The following is a 6000-nucleotide window of genomic DNA, read 5'->3' as shown; positions in this document are numbered from 1 at the left end:
TCAATGGGATTGTAACGAGTGTATAATAATTCAGCCCGTCTCCAAACCGCAGATTGCTAAACTGCGCCAGCAATGTGAGATCTCCTGATCTCTGAATCCCTTCAGTGAAACTGTTCGCTCATTTCCAGATATCCGCCCATCACTTCCAATCATTGCTCAACACACTGGAGACTCTGAACAAGTGATTCCAGAGATCTCTCCGCGGTATTTACTGAAATGACCATTGAGTGCTTAAATCTCAGTGCCAGGTCGATGAATCATTGAGAGATATGTTGAAAGGAGTTCCAGATCTTTCCCGAGGATTATCCTTTGTGCTGAACTGATCTGACTGTGAATCAGAGCCAGTGATGTGTGCGTGGGTCTCAGGGGCGATGGCGATGGGGAGATATTGATGCAGTACAGCAGGGGACATAGTTAATGTTACACCCCGTACCCCCGATTCCCCAGCCCACCCGCCCTGGGCTCGGGTCCCTAACCCTCCAGGATCAGCTGGAGTCTCCAACAATGAAAGATTCATCAGGACGTCCCATAGCACTTCACAGACAATGAAATATTCTGAAAGTGTAGTCATTGTTGTAATGTAGGAAACCCAGCAGGCAATTGGCGCACAGCAAGGACTAAAAAAAATGAGGTAAATGACCAAATAATCTGGTTTAATGATGGTGGTTGAGGAATAAATATTGGCACCAGGGCAAACGGGGAATTGGTTTAACGTCTCACCTAAAAGACGGCAACTCTGACAGTGCAGCACTCCCTCAGTATTGCCCCTCCGACAGTGCGGCGATCCCTCAGTACTGCCCCTCCGACACTGCAGCACTGGCACAGTACTGCACGGCGAGTGTCCTGCTTGGATCATTTGCTTAGGTTTCTGGAGTGAAACATAAAAATAAGAAATAGGACCAGCAGTTGATCATTCAACCTCTCAGGCCTCCTCGTCCATTCAGTAAGACCATGGCTGATCTTCTACCTCAACTCCACTTTCCTGCAGAACCGCATATCCCATGATCCCCTTAATATTCAAAAATCTATCGATCTCAGTCTTGAATGTACTCAACGACTCAGCCTCCACATCCCTCTGGAGTAGAAAATTCCAAAGATTCACCATCCTCTGAGTGAAGATATTTCTCTTCATCTCCGTTCTAAATGGCCAACCCCTTATTCTGAGACTGTGACCCCTGGTTCGAGACTCTAATACCAAAACCCAGCCCTTAATTCTGTAGTTAATCTCCAGAATATTCACCCCATCCTCCCCATGTACAAAGGCTCCAGCTTATTCATTGTTATTGCCCGAATATCACTGCCATCAATCAGTTGGGGTCAAACTGTAAAGTTGTGAGAAAAGTTTGTGAATAATGTGACCTGTGTTGGGGAGTTGGGTCTCTCACATTCAGCACCAGCGCCATAATCTCACCAAGCAACTCACCAAGACTTCTTCGGTAACACTTTCCAAACCCGCCACCTCCACCACCTAGAAGGATAAGGCCAGCAGGTGCCTGGGAACACCATCACCTCCAAGTTCCCATCCAAGTCATACACCACCCTGATTTGGAAATATATCATGGTTCCTTCAACATCGCTGGCTCAGAATCCAGGAACTCTCGAACAGCACTGTGGGAGCACCTTCACCACACGGACTGCAGCGGTTCAAGAAGGAGGCTCACCCTCACCTTCTCAGGGCAACTGGCGATAGACAATAAATGAATGAAATAAAAACTCGTCTCAAACCCCTTAATCCAGTTCCTAATTTCAGGAATTTTAAATTTTCAATTCTAACAATCCCGAGCGGGACTTGGTGAATGTGATGAAGTTTGTTACAGGTGTCAACTGTGAAAAATCTGTCATCTACATTCAGAGAAAGCGAAACAGGAGATTATTGTCAGACATAGAATCATAGAATGGTTACAGCACAGAAGACGGCCATTCAACCCATCGAACACGTGCTGAATCTCAGCTAGTCCCACTGTCTTGCCCTTTCCTGTAGCCCTGAAATTTTATTTCCTTCAGACACTTATCCAACCTCCTATTGAAAGATAAAATTGAGTCTTAACCACTTATTCCAGATCTTAACCAATCGCTGCGAAAACAAGTTTTTTCTTATGTCGCCTCTGGTTTTTCTGCCAATCACCTTAAATCTGTGTCCTCTGGTTCTTGACTCATCTGCCAATGGGAACAGTTTCTCTCTATCTAACCTGTCCAGACCCCTCATGATTTTGAACACCTCTATCAAATCTCCTCTCAATCTTCTCTGCTCCAAGGAGAACAACCCCAGCTTGTCCAGTCTATCAACATAACTGAAATCCCTCATTCTTGGAATCAATCTCGTAAATCTTTTCTGCACCCTCTCGAAGGCCTTCACATCCTTCCGATAGTGTGGTGCCTAGAATTGGAGACAATACTCCTGTTGGGGCCGAACCTGTGTTTTATACAGGTTCATCATCATTTCCACACTTTTGTACTCTTATACCTCTATTTATGAAGCCCAGGATCCCGTAAGACTTTTTACCGGCTTTCTCAACCTGCCCTGCTACCTTCAACGATTTATGCACACATATCTCCAGGTCTCACTGTTTGTGCACCCCATTTCATTGGATATATTCAAAAGGGATTTAGATATGGCCCTTACGGCTAAAGGGATCAAGGGGTATGGAGAGAAAGCAGGAAAAGGTTAATGAGGTGAATGATCAGCCATGATCTTATTGAACGGTGGTGCAGGCTCGAAGGTCCGAATGGTCTACTCCTGCACCTATTTTCTATGTTTCTATTTAGGATTGTACCATTTCATTCATATGTCCTCTCCTCAGTTTTTCGACCAAAATGTATCACTTCAAACTTTGCCACATTAAATTTCATCTGCCACGTATCCACCCATTTCACCAGCCTGTCTATGTCCTCTTGAAGTCTATCACTATCCTTCACACTGTTCAATATACTTCCAAGTTTTGTGCCAGCTGCAAATTTTGAAAAATGCAGAGATCTGTGCTGGAGGAAATTACAGAGATAGAGAGGGGCGAGGCCATGGAAGGATTTGAACAAAAGGATGAGAATTTTAAATTCAAGGCATTGCCGGACCAGGAGGCAATGTAGGTCAGCGAGCACAGGGGTGATGGGTGAACGGGACTGGACCAATGTAGGTCAGTGAGCACAGGGGTGATGGGTGAACGGGACTGGGCCAATGTAGGTCAGCGGGCAAAGAGATGATGGGTGAAGGGGACTTGCTGTGAGTTGTGACACAAAAGCTGTTGATGCAAAGCCACACAACAGAGCGAGCTCTTCAAATCCCACTCCAGGGACTTGACCACAAAAATCTAGGCTGACACTCCAGTGCAGTGCTGAGGGTGGGCTGCACTGTTGAAGATGCCATCTTTTGGATGACACGTTAAACCGAAGCCCCATCTGCCCTCACAGGTGGACGTAAAAGATCCCCTGGCAGTAATTCGAAGAAGAGCAGGGGAGTTCTCCATGGTTTCCTGGCCAATATTTATTCCTCCATCAGCATAGCACAAACAAATGTTCTTGTGATTATCACACTGCTGTTTGTGGGAGCTTGCTGTGTGCAAATTGGCTGCCGTGTTTCCCACATTCCAACAGTGACTACACTTCAAAAGCACTTCATTGGTTGCAAAGCACTTTGAGACATCTGGTGGTCGTGAAAGATGCAATATAAATATAAGTCTTACTTTAAGTCTTTCTTTCAAAACCATAAACAAAAGGGAAATAATTTTCCCAGACACTGGGTTCCAGTTCCAGTCCGTGTGGAATGGCTCAAATATAAAGAGAAAATGATTGTCTGTAATCAGCAACAAGCAAGTTTTAAATCTGCCGATAAATCTTCAAACAACCTGTTGAGCAAGTGCGGAGCATTAAATTGAGATAAAAGGGCCCAGCGGAGCCATTCTGAACCCGGCGAGTGACTTTTCACAATGTAATATCTGAAATGTAAGATAAAGAGGCTTTGACGGTAATTCCTTGAAACCAGGAAATATTCTGCAGGAGTTCCCGAGTGGTCAGGAAGAGATTCTCTGGAACAAGAAATAAATGATGACTAATGTCCCTGTCTAGAGCAGCATCGACTGAAATATTGTCAGGACATAATCTCTCTTCTATTTTATTGTAAAAGCTTTGACCCCTCTATGTAAAATAAACTCCGAGCAAAGTGAATCATTTCTCAACCGTGGTCATTCAAGGTCCAAGTTCAGAGTTCAACTGCACTTTCACCATATTTTATGCTTTTGGTTTTGGATGGTTTTCAAGACCAATATGTCGAGGAACCAACTAGGGGGGAGGCCATCTTAGACTGGGTGTTGTGTAATGAGAGAGGATTAATTAGCAATCTCATTGTGCGAGGCCCCTTGGGGAAGAGTGACCATAATATGGTGGAATTCTGCATTAGGATGGAGAATGAAACAGTTAATTCAGAGACCATGGTCCAGAACTTAAAGAAGGGTAACTTTGAAGGTATGAGGCATGAATTGGCTAAGATAGATTGGCTAATGATACTTAAGGGGTTGACTGTGGATGGGCAATGGCAGACATTTAGAGAACGCATGGATGAATTACAACAATTGTACATTCCTGTCTGGCGTAAAAATAAAAAAGGGAAGGTGGCTCAACCGTGGCTATCTAGGGAAATCAGGGATAGTATTAAAGCCAAGGAAGTGGCATACAAATTGGCCAGAAATAGCAGCGAACCTGGGGACTGGGAGAAATTTAGAACTCAGCAGAAGAGGACAAAGGGTTTGATTAGGGTAGGGAAAATGGAGTACGAGAAGAAGCTTGCAGGGAACATTAAGGCGGATTGCAAAAGTTTCTATAGGTATGTAAAGAGAAAGAGGTTAGTAAAGACAAACGTAGGTCCCCTGCAGTCAGAATCAGGGGAAGTCATAACGGGGAACAAAGAAATGGCAGACCAATTGAACAAGTACTTTGGTTCAGTATTCACTAAGGAGGACACAAACAACCTTCCGGATATAAAAGTGGTCAGAGGGTCTATTAAGGAGGAGGAACTGAGGGAAATCTTTATTAGTCGGGAAATTGTGTTGGGGAAATTGATGGGATTGAAGGCCGATAAATCCCCAGGGCCTGATGGACTGCATCCCAGAGTACTTAAGGAGGTGGCCTTGGAAATAGCGGATGCATTGACAGTCATTTTCCAACATTCCATTGACTCTGGATCAGTTCCTATCGAGTGGAGGGTAGCCAATGTAACCCCACTTTTTAAAAAAGGAGGGAGAGAGAAAGCAGGGAATTATAGACCGGTCAGCCTGACCTCAGTAGTGGGTAAAATGATGGAATCAATTATTAAGGATGTCATAGCAGCGCATTTGGAAAATGGTGACATGATAGGTCCAAGTCAGCATGGATTTGTAAAAGGGAGATCATGCTTGACAAATCTTCTGGAATTTTTTGAGGATGTTTCCAATAAAGTGGACAAAGGAGTACCAGTTGATGTGGTATATTTGGACTTTCAGAAGGCTTTCGACAAGGTCCCACACAGGAGATTAATGTGCAAAGTTAAAGCACATGGGATTGGGGGTAGTGTGCTGACGTGGATTGAGAACTGGTTGTCAGACAGGAAGCAAAGAGTAGGAGTAAATGGGTACTTTTCGGAATGGCAGGCAGTGACTAGTGGGGTACCGCAGGGTTCTGTGCTGGGGCCCCAGCTGTTTACATTATACATTAATGATTTAGACGAAGGGATTAAATGTAGTATCTCCAAATTTGCGGATGACACTAAGTTGGGTGGCAGTGTGAGCTGCGAGGAGGATGCTATGAGGCTACAGAGTGACTTGGATAGGTTAGGTGAGTGGGCAAATGCGTGGCAGATGAAGTATAATGTGGATAAATGTGAGGTTATCCACTTTGGTGGTAAAAACAGAGAGACAGACTATTATCTGAATGGTGACAGATTAGGAAAAGGGAAGGTGCAACGAGACCTGGGTGTCATGGTACATCAGTCATTGAAGGTTGGCATGCAGGTACAGCAGGCGGTTAAGAAAGCAA

Source organism: Pristiophorus japonicus, chromosome 8 (genome assembly GCF_044704955.1).
Source record: "Pristiophorus japonicus isolate sPriJap1 chromosome 8, sPriJap1.hap1, whole genome shotgun sequence".
NCBI classification, from domain to species: domain Eukaryota; kingdom Metazoa; phylum Chordata; class Chondrichthyes; family Pristiophoridae; genus Pristiophorus; species Pristiophorus japonicus.
This window is presented reverse-complemented; position numbering follows the sequence as displayed.